This window comes from Pinus tabuliformis, chromosome X (assembly GCF_031772625.1).
Source record: "Pinus tabuliformis cultivar Carrire ecotype Pingquan chromosome X, CPIR1, whole genome shotgun sequence".
In the NCBI taxonomy this organism is placed as follows: Eukaryota; Viridiplantae; Streptophyta; class Pinopsida; order Pinales; family Pinaceae; genus Pinus; species Pinus tabuliformis.
In genome coordinates, this window is record NC_142308.1 from 822,227,132 (window position 1) to 822,246,649 (window position 19,518).

Here is a 19,518-nt window from a genome sequence, read left to right on the forward strand (position 1 = left end):
TCATGACCAGAAACTAAAGTTGTTCCCTTTGACCCTCAACCATGCAACCTTACACTAGTTCATGAACTTGGAAGGAGGTAGCATCACCACTTGGGATCAAATGCAACGATATTTTAATTAGAAATATAGGGAATATTGAAGATCAAGGGAGACAAAAGAGGAGATCTTCATAATGAACATAGGGCAAGATGAATCCTTAGAGGAATATGAAGAAAAAATTCAACTCAACTATACCCTTGATCCAAAATCCCTGAAGCTTATGAATACATCAAGACAATATTTAAGAATCATTTTATGGCTGCAAGGAAGGAGATAGGTCTAGTCAAGGTCTGGTCAACTCTTCTTCCTCTACCTCAACTATCAAACAAAAAATAGGAAGTATGCTAAAAAAATTTAAAAGTGAGATGTTTCATACCTTTTCCTTACAAATGAATACCATGTAGATTACGAAGAAGCAATAGGAGGTAGAAAGGGCACTAGCTATCTTTTTCCCTAGATGCACCAAGAGGCACCTCGGAAATGAGTTCCCATTGAATGTCATAGAAGTTTACTCTGATTGTGAGGAGAACCATGCACCTGGCAAATGCCCCTCTCTTATAGGCCTGAATGTTATGCACCAACGGGTAGAGGGTGGCTTGGAGCAACTTTTTTATCAACCAAAGGAGGCCACAAGGCCTTCAGCCATATCAACAAGGCATGCAAGTTGCACACTATCCTTCTTTCAATCCAAACCAAGGTGCATCCTTTCAATCTTGGCATCCTCTAGCCCACTCACCTTGGTCCATCCCTTATCATTGTTCCTATTCTCCTTAGTATCCTCCTTGGTCTGTCAGTCCACCCTTCCAGCCATATCGACCTCAACCTCCTCAGTGGAGAAACCATTCACATGGATGGAGGCCTTTGGAAGCCCAACCACCTGGCTTAATGCATCCTCTCCACCTCAACCATAGCTACACCAAAATAATCCACCCATGAAACCTCAAATTCCTACCCAACCCAATCTAAACTCGAACAATAAGCAAGCTCAACAAGTATATAATGGGGAACATCCTATATTTCTTATGATGTGGAGATCTAGGAGATCAACCTTAGGTTTGGGAAGGTACTTCTAGATGCTCACCCACCTTATCCATATGAATATCTTGAAGAAGATAAGGAAGGTAGTGCCCCCCAAGCTAATATACCTCCCTATTCTGAAAGGTTGACCCAACCTAAATAACACACCCCAGAAGAGGTTGAACTACTGGGAGAATTGAAGAACATGTCTGTTAAAATATCCCTTTTCCAAACCATCAAATATGTTCCCATATACAACAAGATTATTAGGGAAGATTTTTTCAAGAGGCTTGGAAGAATAAAAAGAGATACCCCCACTATCAATGTTGCCAGATAGCTAGTTGATCTAATGCTTGGGAAGGTCATCTCCCCAAAGTATTTGGATCTCATAAACCCTGTAGTGGATGTGCACATTAACAGTGTTGTAGTCCCCAACACAATGATTGGCCTTAGGGATAAAATCAATGTCATGACCAAGGAAACTATGTTGAATCTCAACCTCTAAGGAGCCTTGAGGAAGACCACCACAATGTTATAGCTTGCATACATATCCACAGTAGCCCCTGAGGGAGTTATTGAGGATGTGATGGTCTTTATTAACTTCTGGGAGTACCCCACATATTTCCTTATCCTCCAACCCAAAACCAAATTTAATGGATACCCTCTCATTTTAGAGATACCTTGGTTAGCCACTATTGATGCTTACATGAGTTGCAGGGTTGGAAACATGGCAATTAAAAATGGGCAGCTCACAAAGTAGCTTGTATTATAACACCCTGATCAACCCCTTATTGAGCGTGACTTACCTTTGTGGGCAGAGGAAGAAGAAGAGGAATATTTTTATCGATCATCCCCCTGTCAAGTTTGTACATTAGACACTACTATAGGAAGAAGGAAGCCATATGAGGATGACCTTATTGACAACTTTATGTAAAAACAACCTCCTATCATCATGCCAATTGATAAGCGAGTAGATAAATCCTTAAGGAAACTTGAGAACAACCCATGGGCCAAATTTATCACTTCCAATTCTGATCAATATCATGTTAATATTGTGGAAATCAGTCCATCCAAAACCTTGAAAATCAATCCTTCCCTCTCAATAGAGCAATAAGGGAAACTACTCACTATGTTAAGGCAACATCTTGGTGCTTTTGCTTGGGACTATAAATATATGAAAGGGGTGAATCCCTTAGTTTGTACCCATCATATCTACATTAAAGAAGGACATAAACCTATGCGCCAACCCAATGAACCATTCCCTTAAAGGCATTGTGAAATAATAACTACAAAAGCTATTGGATGCAGGGTAATTTACCCAATTTTAGATAGTGAGTGGGTGTGTCCTCTTATTATAGTGTCCAAGAAGAATGGGAAGTGGAGGATCTATGTTGACCATATGGAACTCAACAAGCCTACAAAGAAATATAATTTTCCCTTGCCTTTCATTGATCAAGTTTTGGAAGGTCTTGCAGGGAAGAAGTTATTTTCATTCTTTGATGGTTTGAGTGGGCATAACCATATCCAGATTAACCCTGAGGATCAAGATACAACCACCTTCACATGTCCATGGGGGACCTTTTCCTATAGATTCATTCCATTTGGCTTGTGTAATTCTTTTTCATTAGCAATGTTGGACCTAGCAACATTCAAAGGGGTTTACCCGATATGTGGTCCCAATTAGACCTCACATTATTTGGGATAGGAGCCCCATCCGAAATACAGGTTGGCTACCATTTTCCTAAAGGTTTTCCTTGGCTCTAAATTTCAGCAAGAGATTAGAATGCATATGTTCCTTCGAAAATAAAGTGAGTGTGTCTAGTGAGTGTTCGGTTGTAGGTGTGTCGAGTTTCTTCTACTGTGGTGGGGAAAAGAAAGTGAGGCTCTAATAGAGAGATAATAGTACCACTATAGTAGAAGCACACACAAACCTGAGAGGTTCGTCTAACATCCAATGGAATAGTCCACAAAGATGTGATGGTCATTGCAACCATTACAGAACATTATCAATATGATAAGCACTAAAATAACTAAAATAGTTCAACTACTTTAGTACAGGTGAAAACAAACATGAATCATAAGAATATTATTATAAATATTCATAATCCATGCATGAAGAACGTGTTTGCTACCAGGATTCATATATTAAGCAAAATTCCCAAGACACATGTATACAACGAACACCAATAGCTCCAATAGTGGAGCGTTGGAGCCACTACAAGGATTGTGCTTCTGCAATAGCTTGCTTAATACATGAAAATGCATCCTTTTCCCTTTTGTCCCACTTGTAAATTACATCCTTCTACATCATCTCCTACATAGGTTTCACAATTTGAGCGTAATCAAAGATGAATTTGTGGAGAACGTTTATCTCCCCCAAGAAGGATAGCATGGCTTTCTTATTCATTGGGAAGGGAATCTGCGTAATAGCCCTAACCATTTCAGGGTCTACTTTAATCCCACTTTCCATTATGATATGGCCCAAGAGGTTGCTCTTAGACACTATAAAAATACTATTTTTGGGATTAAAATATATCTTGTATTTTCGATATCACTCAAATATTTGCTTCAGGGGCGTACGTGATCAGATGTCGTCTTTAAAACACTGTGACATTGTCAAGATACACCACCATGCTCTGAATGATCAGTCCATGAAATGTGATGTCCATCACACGTTGAAAGGTTGTACCATCATTAACTAGTCAAAAGGGAATTCTTCTGAATGCAAACATGCCCCACTTTGTTTGGAAATTAGTTTTAAGTTTTTCAGGATTTGAGGCCAGAACCTAGTTGTATCCCAAATATTTTTCAAGTAAAGAAAACATTTCTAACCCTGATATTATCTATAATATATGTTCCATTGACAGCACTGGTTAATTGTCTTTGTCTGAGGCATGGTTGAGATTTCAAAAATCCACACACAAGTGTATTTTCCTGGACTGCTTCCTTAGTGGGACCTTATTTCACACCCACATTGAATGTCGCACCTTATAAATGATTTGAGCATCTAGTAGCTTCCTCAACTCCTTCTAAATTAGGGTCTCAAACGTCGGATTCATTTTCTGTAGCTTCTGCTAGGCTTGGCCCCTTCCTTATTTGGGATAACATGCTAGATTATTTGCGTGTTGTAAGTTTTGAGCTTATCATATGTCCACCCAAAAACATATCAATACTACTTGAACAATTTGATGAAGACTTGCTACTCTTGTGGTGTGCAGAAAGTATCGATATTAAAAAACTTTTCATCTTTATATATTCCAAGATTAGTCTAGACATGTGAAAGTGTTGAATTGTGGGTTTTGACATTGACTAACCCTCTAAAGTGATTCTGCAAGTAATACATTTTCTCTAGCGATACCATGCCCTTCATCATGCGGTTCTCCTTGATTTCTCGAGCCGCATCATACATCGCTTTATCATGCTCATCTTCATTGATAACTACATCCTTGAATACATTATTGTTTGCTATGAAATGTAGTATATGTTGGTCATCATTAAAAACGTGAAAATTTGTGATATTATCAAAGATGGATGGCTTATAAATAATTTCAACAGAAAAACTTTCCCTAAGTAGTGACAACCTAGCAGTAGCGTTTTCTAATGCATTTGTAGTTGTGTTACACATTCTGGGAACATATACAATGTTAAAAGCTTGAAATTAAGAAATAAAATGCCATACCTGTTATTAATAAATTTTCAAATTAGGTGACACATAATGTATAGTATCTCATACCTATTATACAAAAATATCAGAGTCACCTACTACTTTAAGAACTCCAAACTTGAGGTCAATGGCCTTTTGTAAGCCCAGGATGAGTGCTTCATATATCTCAGTGTTGTTAGTGCACTCGAATTCCATGCGGTTAGAGATAAGGTGTTTTCTGTGTCGTGAGTCTATTAAAACACAACCAACTCCATAGCCCTCATGTTTCTTAGAACTATCAAAAAACAAATTCCAAACATCATATGTACAAGAACTATGCCCTACACTAGTACTATTACTATCTATTGTACAAAGGTCATTTCTGCTAGTTGGACTAGGAAGGAGTTCCAACTGTGTGTCTGGTGGGACTGGGGAAGGTTGAGCAAGGTAGCACCCTACGTTAGTCTCCAAGAAGCAATTTCATAAGATCATATTTGTGAAAACAACTAGTTCATTATTTCCCTCAAAGGGTGTGATAGTGTGTTTCATGTAAGGTTCTCTGTCTACTCAGATTTAGTTATTCCTTCCCTTATATGAAAGCCATAAATGTGACCAATTGGTAGCAAAATAACCTGGTAATTTGTTGGACCAATGCCTACTTAGTAATACCCTGTAGGCTTCTGGGATGTCCACAAGTACTACGTTCATTCAATAGTGAACTCGAGATCAAATGATAGGAAAATAAGCACATTTTTTAGTTCACCAATAGCATGGACAAGAGTCTTGTCTAGATGAATGTTATATACATATTTGGGCACTTCAACCCCAATATTATATGTTGATAAACTAGGGCTCTTTAACCCCTAAAAGAGTTTTTTCATACCCTAAAAGAACATGGTCATCTGATTACATCATTCCCCAAAAGTTCCACCTGAAAAACCATCTAGAAATGGCCTAAACTGAACCATACTGGCTGCTATACTGGCCAGGTGTGATGCATACTAAGTGATACAATGCTTAGGTGTGATGCATACTATTTGGGCCTTATATAAGATGCGATGAGTGAGGATGGACAAATGTCCGGGACAGTTTGCTAAGTGGATGTTCATAGAATCTTCTAGAAACTTCCCCTCTGACACTTGCCTCTCTGAATTCGCCCAAGGATGAGTAAGAGATATAAACTTCAGTTATCTCCCCTCTTGTGGAACCAAATGTAACAAGTGGAATGACACTAATCAAACCCCAAAGATGACTCACACCCTTGCGCACATCTATAAATGGATCCCTCATCAAGAGATCCAGAGGCTGGAATATTGTGAATTGCAAGTAAGTGTTGATAGTTTGAGGAAGGAGCATTATATTGTTGGTGTGATCTTGCTATTTCATGAGGTGAAGAGGGCTTGATGCTGGGAGGATGATGTTGGATCAGATAATTGGGTTGTAATTCTCCCTTCTATTTAATAAAGTTCTTCGAGTTTTCTTCCATATAACTGTGCAATTGTGAATGTTATGATTTGTGAATGTCATTGTATGTTCATTATATTTTTGATTCCATAATGATTATGATATAATAAATCAAGATGCTTTGACGGTTCTTTGTTACTGTGTTTCTACAGGTACTTTCCAAGCGGGATAAGTACAGAGAGGAGTTGCAAGTTCTATCAAGGGGGAGAAAGATCAAGTTAGGAGTTAAGCAGAAGATCCAGGTTGGTTCCTTTGTCTTTCTCTTATCTATTATACATAGAAGAAATCATGAACTTTAAACTGTTATTTCTAGGATAGCTTCCAAACCTAGAGGGCTAGTCGATCGAAAAGACACTAGTTTTCCCAGAAACAAATTGGCAACTCCGCTGGGGATGAATAGATGTTTGTTTGTTGTTATTTGTAGTTTTATAAACTATAGATAGAGCCTGAAGCCAGCCACGTAGCCTTCGAACTGCTCTTGCTTTTGAATTGCATAGTAGATGAATGCTACTTTAGTCAATCTCTGATTTAGTTTATGAATTAAACATTTGACTTATAAGCACTCTAGATGCCCTTTTGGTAGCTCAGTAACCTCTCAACATCATTCCTCTATACTTTTCTCTTTACTGTCCATCATACCTCAACTTAACTCACTGAAATCAGCTGCAAATTTGAGCCAAAACCCATTTCAGTTGCGCTCCCTGGCCCATCGCACTGTCTATCACTGTGAACCAGTATGAATCGCACCTCCCGAGCCTGTAAAGTGTGATGCATCCCTGTTTCTGTGAAGCCTAGGTGCGATGACTGACTGAACCTATTTCCATTCTTGAAATTTGGGGTTTTTGTCCTTGTTTTCAGTTTTGTTTAGTTGATTTGCTGCTTATGAACAGTGCCTCCTTACTGAAGCCTCCTTGCATCACATATATCACCCTTCATTGATTAGGATTAATAAATGTTTTTGTGTATTTGTCCATCATTTACAATCCTTTGTCGAAAATTTTCTTAAATCGATTTATCATTTTGGTACAAAAAGTGTCGTAACTCTCGTTTTGTGTTAAAAAGAGAAGTGTCGTTGAATCTTCCTTCCCTGGATAATCGTTTGAAATTTTTGTCATGTACTTGATTTGATTTCTTGATATTTGAAGTGTCGAAATCATTTTATATTTGAAATTGAAAAGTCTCGTTTAATTTTCCTTTTTATTTTGAAAAAGAAATTGTAAAAAATGTCGCTTTAAGTGAAATATTTCAGGTCTTTGCTATACTTAGTTTTCCTTTTTGGAATTTTTTCACATTAAGGGGAATGAAAAAACAAATACATGCATTTTCATTTTCATTTAGTTTGTGTGCAAAATATGATTTAGGAAAATGCACTAGTGTGTGCTCTTTGCTCTTTGTTTGAAAGAAATTGTAATCTTCTTTCCCTAGTAGCTAGGATTTTCATTGCTCAAAATAAACAACGATTATTTATCATTGTAGATTGCATTTTTAGGAATTTCCAATCAACACCATGCGGTGAACCATTGAAAGGCAAACTTTAAACAAGATCAACTCTAAAATAAATTTCAATGAACTTAATAACGCTTTGGAACTTAACACAACACATCTAGATGTCTATGCTAGAGACGTGTTCCAGTGTCGTAAAATCTAGTAACTATCATTTTCATTGAAGGTTGGGTGATTCCTCCTCCTTGATATGACAAGTGCTAGCACGGAATTCTGCTCCCAGTACCATCGATTATATATTGGGAGACCACAATAGGCTTATATCCTTTATCCATAAGAAGCCAAGTGTGCCACCCTATCTATCACAATGCACTGAACATAGCATTCGGGAAGATTGACTGCCGTACATAAGTCCTTGGTAATTTCTCTTTAATTTATCACCAAGGTGTATTTTGCAGTTTTGTGATTGGTTTGGTAATCCCTCTGTCTAGATTTTCCAGAGTAGTCACTTTCATTCCTTTTCAACTCTTTAAAAGAAAAGGTCCATCTAAGCACTTGTCACTTTAGGCTCATTAAAAATTGGAGGGGACTAGAGTCATCTTTAGCTTTCTCTCGACTCTTAAAAATTGAAAAAGAAAAGTTGTGTCAAAGCATCATTAAAATTTATCAAATTCGGAATAACATTATTTTCCCCTTAATTTTGAGTTGATCAAGTAATTCGCAATCGTGGAAGAAAGTCAATCAAAACCTCGTCGTTCGTAGAGACTAGCGAGGCATTGTCTTTGACTCCAGAAATGAAACCATTCCGAGCAAAACGGTCTTGTTTAACTGAGTCCAATTCACCTGGTTTTTTTGAAACTTTTGTTTCAACATTTTCAGAGACTATAGTTACTCCGATCATTTCTAATACATCTTCCTTTAGAGAAGAAGTTCCGTAGTTACAAGAGGACATTAGAACTAATGCTAGTGTAATGGTAGACACTTATATACCTAAAACAACTCCATCTAGAGTTGAAACAAAGACTGAAGTTCATTTACCTAAACATATGGAAGTCGAGTTCCAGAATTTAGAAGGTGTCACCCCTCCAGTATCTGTCACTGCAGAAGCTATACCTTCTTCGGCTATAGAAATATTTTACGGCCCTGATGGCCTACCTCTTCCACCTGGACTGGTTGCCATGGAGGAGATAGTAGAGGATCCTCCATCCAGTACCCCATTACATTTTGGAACTAGGATTCATCTGTATCCTTCTACCCCTAAAGTTGGTCCTTTTAATCATCCTTCATCGCAAGTTCTTGTCAAATCACTAGGAAATATTTTGGATAGACTAAACATGTCTGAGTAGCCATCAACATCTAGGATTGTGTCATCTGATACAGCTACAACATAAATTCCTTCTACCATTCCTACAATGTTTGTTGGTATACCATTTGTCTTGGCTAGCTATCAATCACCAGCTGGAGTCCATTCAGGGGGTGTTTCGACGACATGGTCTATTCCTATTTGTTCATCCAGAGTCCCATCTAGTATTTCTTATGTTGAAACTTAGAAAATTGATCCTGCATGCCAGTATCAATTTGGGCAGACCAGTCTTCAAAGACCGATATATCCTTTGAACACTGGACTGCCACCGTATGGAGGGCAGTATGCTTTTTCATTGTTCCCTCCAGGAGAACAACCATATGAGAGTTCACAACAAAATTCAGGTCAAACCGGAATTACATCTAGTGGTTGGGTACCAATACTGCCACAACAACCAAGGGTTGTATATTCAATGCAACCGATCCAACCTGTGTCAAATATTTCCACTACACCTGCTATTGTGATTGTGTCGCAAGTACAAGCACTGCCTGTTGTGAATCAACCTTAAGTCTCTCAGGTTGTAATACAACAGCCTCTTGTCTCTACGGCTCAATCGCAACCTCAGGTTAGTGTTTCCTTACCTGGAACGACTCAGGCTCAAATGGGTATTATCACTCAGCATCTTGGTCAATCTTCTAGTATTGGGCAACAATAAATGGTCCAACAACCATGGTTGGTACAATACCAACAACTGCAATTCCAACAAACCCAACCTCAGCTTAGGCTTGGTCAATATCAAACCTACTGAGGACCTGAGCAACAAGGCTTTGTAGGTAATGGACAACCGCATTTTCAAAACGGTTATCAACAACCTCACTATACTAGTTATGTCCAACAACCTTATGAAAGTTAGCAACATCAAATACATTATGCTGGTATGCAAAGACCTACTGCTCAAGCGATTCCATCTTATCCTAGGTATGCTTCACCTAACCTGAATCAACAGTTGCCTTCTGTAGCAACTCTAGAGTTACCAGATTTGAACTAGCTAACGAATGATCCAATTGCATATGCGCCTTGGTGGCTAGCGATTCCTCATAAACTTCCCTCTGATATTCCTAAATTCGATGGAAATCCAAGTGAAGATCCATCGAATCACGTAATGACTTTTCATTTATGGTGCTCATCTAACACCCTAAATGATGATTCGATTAGGCTTCGCCTTTTTCAGAGAACGCCCACTAGTTTGATAGTGAAATGGTATATTGAATTACCTAGAGCTTCGTTCGATAACTTCAGTGCCCTTGCCACCACTTTTCTAACCCACTTTTAGTTACCCATAAGGTATGAAACAGGAACAGAACTTCTTACCAACTTTAAACATACCATGAACACTCACATATCTGATCATATTCATGAGTGGCGATGGCATCGCTGAATGGTAAAGATGTATGTTCCTGATCAAATTTTAGCTAAGTGGATTATTAAGGCCTTATTTCCATCTATAACTGAGGACGTGGAAAAAGGAGGAGTTGTCACTAAAGAGCAATTCATTGCTCATGCCCAATATTTAGACTTGATCTATACTTAGTCTCACACACTCTATGACAAAATTCCTGACTCTCCTAGACTAGAATTTTCCATTCCACCCCCTCCTAAATCAAACAGGGACTCTCACATCGGTGATGGTGTGATCGGTGCCTCAAGCACGCAAACCGTAAAGGCTCCATCTAGTAAAGCCCTTGTAGTTTCTAGTAAAAAATAAAATGACAAACCTCTTGCCTCGGAGGTTAATGCCATGTCATCTGACAAGGGCAAAAATCCAAAGCAACCGGGGGGCAAGAAGAAAGGGAAAAATAATAAGAAGAAATAGGAAGATTCAACTCCTGAAAAATCTTCTGAGAACCCTAGTGGGAAAAAGAAACCTCGTTATCCATGTTACATATGCAACGACGAGCATTGGACGAAAGATTGCCCACATTAAGTTGAGATTGTGAAATTTTTAAAGACTTCAAATACCTCAACGGTGTTAACTGATACATTTCCGAAACCAGAAACTAAACTGGTTGCTATCGATAATGCTTCCACATCCCAAGTGCTTATGCTATCCATCTCAAAACAGCAAAATGATGCTTTTATATCGACAAGGAATGAAGACTATGGGAATCCATCATCATCAAACAACTAGGCTACAAATCAACCTAGTAGTTCGACAACAACTTTTCCAAAAGTTGTTCCACCCGTTATTCCTAAATTAACTATAAAGCTGCCAAAGGGAGTCGTACATAAATCGACATTTAATCCTCGTGCTCGAGCTACACAGAATTATAATATAGTGGAGGATTTGGCTCAATCGCGATCCGTTATGTCGACACTTGAGGTACTGTAGAATTGCCCCTCCCAAAAGCAGGCTTTGTTATCAACAATAGGTGGGATTGATCCAGCGATTTCCAATCTTGTGGCCTTTAATGATAAAGGATATACACCTCAGTGACCAACCCAACTCGCTGTCCTTATATAGGTAAAAGCTCTCAATAAAATTTTTCATCAAACAATCATTGATGAGGGGGCATCTACCTGTATTATGTCAATGAGTTGCTGGAAAACTTTAGGTTCACCACCCTTGTCGCGATCATCAACGACATTAAAAGCATTCGGTGGAAGAACATACACGTCGTATGGGATTTTAAGTAAATTTCAAGTTGAACCGGGGGGGAAAGACAGTAGAGATTGAAGTCGAGGTCATTGATGGAAACCTTGATTACAATTACTGGGAAGGCCTTGGATTTATGCTATGGCTGCCATTGTGTCTACATAATTTAGAAAGATTGCATTTCCCTTCCAAGGAGAAATCACAATCATCGACCAACTAGCCTTTTTTTTCCAACAAATCACAAGCTACTAGAAGCATTCCATTGATCCATGGAAGTCATCAATCACTTCAAAATGTCGGAATAGGTATCCTAAAAGACCCTTCCTTAATGGGTACTTTTTCCCACCTGCCTCCACCTGGACTTGCGGAATTGGCAACAGTGGAAACCTGTCATATGATGTCTTCTACAATTAGAAAGAACTTTGACAAATTTGATAGTGCGGATCACAACGAGGTATTGCCTCCAAGCCCCATAGAATATTTGTAGTAATCAATTTTCTGGGCCTGGGTGGCAAACCTGAATTAGCACTCAACGAGTGTTTGGTCTGATAGGTCTTTAGACTATGGTAGTTGTTCTGATCCTTGGTCTCGTATACATTCTACAGATGAAGGAATCATACATTCAATGATGATAGGAGAGACACCATGGGAAGATTACGACCATCGTTCCCACATTCAAGATAACAATGAAGATTATTTGAGCGACCTTAATCAACCTTCAGTTTTTTATTTTTTATCAAGTACTGTAAATATAGTAGATTCCGAGTGAAATCTATCCAATATTGAAGAAACTATCGCCATTAATATCTCGACCAAACCTAATGTTGTAGAGAATATTCAAGTTGGCAAATCTTGTTTTCCATCAGAACTATAAATTTACTCCACTCTCTTTTGTGAATTCAGAGATGTCTTTGCATGGCCATATGAAGAAATGTCAGGAATTGACTTGAGAATTGTTGAACATGAAATCAAGATGTATCCAGATGTCAAACTAGTACGACAACGGCTTTGACCTGTCCATCCGAAGAAAGCCGCTACCATTAAAGTGGAAGTTGAAAAACTTTTGCATACTGGTTTCATTTGCCCTATTCCTCTCACTGATTGGGTATCGAATATTGTTCCTGTAATTAGAAAACAAGGAACAATTAGAGTGTGCGTTGATTATAGGGATGCAAATCAAGCGTGTCCGAAGGACAACTATCCTACACCCTTCATTGACTAGATAATTGACGAATGTGCTGGATGCTAAATATTTCCATCCATGGATGGATTTTTCGGATACAATCAAATCAATATCCGCCCACAGGACCAGTCGAAGACTGCATTTATATGTCCGTGGGGCACATTCGTGTACCGAAAATTACCTTTCGGATTAAAGAATGCAGGGGAAACTTTTCAAAGGGAAATGAATTACATCTTCCATGAATCAAACACATCGTTCAACCGTATCTCAACGATCTATCGGCTCATTCGCGAAAGCAGACGGATCACCCATAGCATTTGAGAGCCATATTTCTACGTTGCTGACACTACAAGATAAGACTCAATCCACACAAGTTTGTGTTTTGTGTTGGTTCTGGTCGACTACTTGGTTTCGTAGTTTCTAAGGACGGAATTCGACTCAACCCATTTAAGGTTCAGGTAATACTTGACATGCCTCCACCTTCAAATTTACTTCAGATTTAGAGACTCCAAGGCAAAGCTAACTTTCTAAGGAGGTTCATTCCACATTATGCTGAAATCGCTAAAGGTTATACACATATTTTGAAAAAAGGATTACCCTTACACTGGGATCAGGTTGCCCAAGCTTCCTTTGATGCTTTAAAAGATTCCCTGATAAAAGAATCATTAATGTACGCTCCTGAATATCAAAAAGACTTTAACCTGTATCTCGTTGTTGCAGATACAACCATCACCATGGTTTTAGTGCAAGAAGATAGTGGAATTGAACATCCAATATATTATGTAAGTCGCAACATTAATGGTATAGAAATCAAGTACTATTATGTTGAAAAATTGGCTTTAGCTTTCGTTCAAGCAGTACAGAGATTCCAACACTACATTCTCTTTCGAAAAACTACCATTGTGTCAGATTGCAACCCTATGACCTACATTTTGTCGCGTCAACTACTGGGGGTAAAATATTCCAAATGGATAGCCATTTTTCAAGAGTTTGATCTAGAATTCACCAAATCAAAATCAAAGAAATCTCTCATCTTTGCGGAGTTACTTTGTGACCTTCCCTCATCATCCAACGATTTAACATCCAAAGCATCAATCGTGGATGAGACTCTGTTTTTGATATCGTCAAGCCATCCGTGGTATGGGGATATACTGGTCTATCTCCAAATCCAAACTTTTAGGCCTAACACCTCTCACTCTAAACAACGACGTACTTGATACCAAGCGAAAGACTACCTGATCATTCGCGATACGCTTTACCGTCGAGGTGTTGATATAGTTCTACGAAGGTGCCTCACGCATGAGGAGGCCGAAAAAGTTTTGAATGATTGTCATTTAGGTGCTTGTGGGGGGAATCTATCTGGTTATGCTACTACACAAAAGATCTTACGAGATGGTTACTTCTGGCCCACCATATTTAGAGATTGCATAACTGCAGTTAGAAGTTGCCATGCTTGTCATATTTTTTATTGCAAAACCAGATTACCACCTGCACCACTGCATCTAGTAGTTGTTGTTGGGCCATTCGCTAAATGGGGCATTGATTTCATGACATGTAACCCCACCTTAGTCGGGGGGCATGGGTATATTATAGTTGTTGTTGACTATTTTACAGAATGGGCCGAGGCGATGCCTGCATTAAACAACAACATCGAAACAACTACTCTTTTCTTTTTTAATCATGTAGTTTCTAGATTTGGTGTTCCACAGACTATAGTCACAGATCATGGGTCGCATTTTCGAAATCACATGATGATTGAATTGACTGCCAAATTAGGATTGTCCCATGAAAGTTCTACTCCATTTTATTCATAGGCTAAGGGACAAGTTGAGGTAATCAACAAAGTCCTTAAGCGCATGTTACAGCGAATGATTGGAGTGCACAAACGGAATTGACATTTAATATTGTACTCGGCTTTGTGGGCATATAGGACTTCGGTGAGAAATGAGACTGGATTTATGCCTTTTCAGTTGGTGTATGGTCTGGAAGCTATCTTGCCAATTCAGTTTGAAATCTCGTCCCTCAAGCTTGCAATTGATCTGCTTCCCAAAACTTCTGAAGAAGAGGCTCGTTTCTTGGAACTAATCCACCTGGATCAAACCTGTCGTGATGCTGCGTTGGCTAACGAAGCACATAAGAAACGTGTCAAGGCACAATTTGACAAAAATGTCAAGCCTCATGTCTTCTTAGAAGATGACCTGCGCTTGCTTTACTATGAAGACTCCGACAAATTAGGAGCGAGTAAATTCAAACCATTATGGATGGGCCCCTACATTGTTAAACGGGTATTGACAAAAGGAGCCTATGAGCTGGTCGATTATGATGGGATCCCATTGTCACAACCCTGAAACGGGTTGTATCTTAAATGATACTATGCTTGATTAAGTGTAGTAAACTCATTGTACATATGCTTTTATTTCATTTTTTGTGTTTTCTTTTAGAGTTGTCATTTTGGTTAGGTAATCCACTTCGCATTTTTTTGCAGATGTCAAAATTTTTGGAAACATTTGTTGGGTACGCTGACAAAGCTAGTCGTAGTATGCAGAACCTATCTTCTGCAGCCTGGGCCATTTTCACTCCAAGCAGCGAGTTAGTGAGTTTCCAGGGGATATGTATTGGCCGATCAACGAACAACATCGCTGAGTATAGCGCATTGATTGAAATTCTCTCTGATTCCATTTCACATGGCATACGCTGACTTGTTGTCAAGCTAGATTCACAAATCGTCATTCTACAGCTTACCAGCATTTATTCCATTTAGAACCCAACTATTTATCGCATGTTTCTAAGTGTCAAGATTTTGGAAAGACAGTTTGATTCCATTCAATATCAACTCATTTCCAGAAACTTAAACACATTAACTGATTCATTAGCAAACTATGTGTTAGATAGACATTTGCAACATTTGTAAAGAAAGCATTTTGCATCAACATGTGCATCAGGATTGCATAACTTAACCAAAATAAAACTCCAAAAATAAGAAATATATAATTGTTTATAGTTTTTACAAAATGTTTTGTGTCCAAGATAAAATTGGTCATCTGACCAAGAAACTCAAAATAGATGCAAAAAATCATCCTAGACTAATGATGCTGTTGATAACATGTCACCGCCTGTGTGCTCATGCGCAAGAGCCTGGTCCATCGTGTTAGAGCCTAGATTTGCCTCAGGTTGAAAAGGCAAAGTTCCAAGTCCACATCAAACCACGCTCAGCCTTGTAGCTAGCCCTACGAGGACAGGAGAGGGCTCTCTCCGGGTCAATCTCAGCGAAAGATAAACAATGGGGCTGGAGATGACTGAAAAACAAACTAATTTTAGGCTAGGCATGAAGTGCAAATGATTTGATTTAAGTTTTTTGGGGTTTTATTGGAAAAAAGGGACAAGCAAATTGGGCTCGGGGATGAGGCACAGTTTCTGCGGATTTCTGATTGGGGCAAGGAAGGCAATCGTTTTGATGCTTTAAAGTGAGTGAATGGATAGATCAGACTGTTGAGGAGCTATGGAGAGCAAGAGAGTCTCAAGAATTCTCCTTAAATAGATGAAAACATGGAAATTTAAACAAATTCAAAGGTAGAGCATAACAGTTAATGGATTCTACCTTAATCACTCATTTGTTCAAATTCAGAAGAAGAGACAGGAAAATGATACAAATAACACTAATGAACTTACAATTACTTAGAGAAGAACACCATCAAAACATAAAGCCACATGGATCCCAAACAGTGCTGCAAAACCCTGGTCTTTCCTTAGCCAAAAATGCAGAGATAGAATGTACAATGATATGATAAAGAAATCCCAAGTGTCCAACCCTGAAAATGACTTAGGAATTACATGATATAGACTAGCCCAACCCATTCCCTTGCCTCTAGGGTTCGAGCTCATCATTCTAGGAGCTGTTTCAACCAATTCTAAACAAAGCACTAAAATCTAGGCAATCAAAACAACTTGCCTCTATAAGGTAGGAAACTGATTCATTCATTAAATTTTCACTCTTTAGTGAATGAATCCTCTAGAAAAAGTAAATAAGTACCAAAATTACATTATTTTTATCCAATTACATCAAGATAGATAAAAAATTACATCAAAAAGAAAAACTAGTCAAACTGGCCGAATTGTTGAGCTGAACAGTGAAAAACAAGCCAAAATTCTCTATGCCCCGTGCCAAACTCTGTATGCGTCGCACCACTTTGGAGCTGATTTTGAGGCACTTCCTAAAGTCCAAATTGAGCCCAAGATAGCTCATTGGAAAGCCCTGCCCATATACTTTCCAACCCAAGTGGAATTTCTGAATGTGGATGTCATTTGCCTCTCCAAAACTTCAATCTCCCAAGACTGCTTCTTCTGTGTCAAAATAGGGGTAGTGAGGTCATTTTTTGAGTGTTTTTGAACTTCTGAGGAATCAAAACTTGCCCAAACTTCTTGGCCATGCACAAGAAGCCATGATTTTTCATGCCAAATCCAAAAATGTAAGCTTTTTGAAATTTGGAGCTCTCTAGCAAAAGCGCGCACCACGTGGCACGACGCATAGGGAGAAAAACCCTGTTTTTTGTGCCAAAATTTGTCAAAATGCCAAAAATGCCCCAAATTTCTTGAAATTTGGGCTGGAGATTCTTCATTAAGTGTCATGCTAGGCTAAAGAGGCTTCGGCCAATATCTTAAGACGATCAATCTCCCTTTGCCTCTTTTGCTTCCTTATTGCCTTCCTCAATTTTGCCTTTAAATTCCTGATTCGTGCCTTGCACACCTTGTTCCGCGCCATGTAATGGAAAGCCATGTGTCTCAACAATGACTTGTCTCTATCGGCCTTATCCAGTAGTCTCTCCAAGTGGATGTTGACTCTCTCAAGCCAAGACTCTTGATCAGCGTTGATTTTTTGCTCAAGCAAAGTGAACTCCACCCTCCTTCTTTGGGCAGCTTAGTGGTTTTTCTTTATGTTTTTTCCACCTCTATGAGGCATCCTGGGTGCATGTACTTCTATTGGAAAATCACTGTGGGCCTCCTCCTCATGATCATAAGACGGATCAGATGTCATGTCTGCTAGTGGACAAATTGTCTTGGACAAATAGGTGTTGATATGTCACACTGTCTTGTAATGCCTTTGATGATGTGCTTGACCTTTTTCACCAAGAGAAAACAATGACATGAGGAACAGTAAGGGGAGGGAAAAAAATTGAGGGATTAGGGACTATTGGGAAAAATTTTATTAGGGAAATGTAGGAGGGTTTGAGGGGTTTTATGTATAGGGTTAGGAGAGTTTTGGTAGGGTTAGGGTTTGGGTTTTGGAATTTGAGAATTTTGGGACAGAGAATTTGGGATAGGGGTTTGATGTTTTTAGGGAGTAGGGAAACTTAGGAATGATGGAAATAAGGAAGATAAGGGATGGGGGAATGAATTTGGTGAAAACCCTAAACAAAAACTTTCATGTGAAGATTTTTACATGGTATGGTTTGAGTTTTTGTTTGAACCATTACCATCCATCAACCAACATACCCTGGCACAAATGGATGAAACATGAAAATGGAGGCTCTACCTAGCTTTGGAATGAAGAATTTTCAATTTGGATGAAGATTTCAATGAATTTCAGGCTTTTTAGCCCAATGCGCCGCGCCTTCGTATTGCGCCACGCCAGTGTAAATTTACACTGGAAATTTTTGCCCAATGTGCCGCGCCTTTTTTTCAGGAGCCTTTTGGAGGCCTTCCTGGTGTCCAAATTGGGTGTAGGATAGCTCGTTAGAAAGGTATTTTATTCTACTTTCCAACGCAACTAGAATTGTTTAATTTGGAATTCATTTTCCTTGTCAAAAATCGAATCTCCCAAGACTGGTCAAAATGTGCCAAATGAGGCTGCCTAAAGGGAGAGTGCTGTTGCAGTCAAGTTTTGAATGCCTTACTCAACTCCCAATTGATCTCATGATAGATAATTTGAAATATCTTTGTGTCTAGTTATCATTTGACTCATCAATCAAGTCATTTGGCCAACCAAGCTAGGAGAAAACGTGATTTTCCCAAGGTCACTTCAGAGGTGCATCAATTCTCTCGAGGCAACTGTATTTTTGACATTCCTCCAAAACCATGACACCTGTGTAAAAAGTGAAGGAGGTTTTTCTTCCTTGGCCTATTGTGGAAAAAATATCTCCCAGGTTTCCAAAATTCATCTTTTATTACTCAGAAACATCATTTGAGTAAAACCTACCCCGATGTGTGGAACAGGGGATTTGTTGAAATGAAGCGAAATGAAGCAGATAGGGGGCTTCTAAATTCTTGAGGAAATTTTGAGAAGTAGGGAGGGATGTTAGAACATAGGGGAAAGTGAAATTTCAAAGATTGAGTGAGGGGAAGGGGTCCAAAAAGGCAAAACACAGGCCTAGCCTTGAAAATAGGGTTTGTAGCAAGAAACTAGGGTTTGTGGAAAAATGAGGAATTTGGGGGATCTCAGTGATGGAAAGTGTTTAATAAGGTACATTAAGGATAGGGGAAGGTGTATGAACATCAGGATACAAGTTTTGCTGATGATTTAACCATCCGAGAGAAATTTCCTTCAAAACCCTAGGAGAGGGAAATGACCTTACTTAGGCACAACTGAAGCATGAACAAGGTGTAAAATGACATAGTGGAACTTGACATGATAATGACAACCCTCTGAATGATGGCACACTCATCTGAATGGTGACATGGACTGACATTTGGACAACTTTGACAGGAGTAAAAGAAAACCTTAGACCTAATGCCTAGTGACCAAATTTTGCTTTGAAGACTCACTGAAATGACAAAAT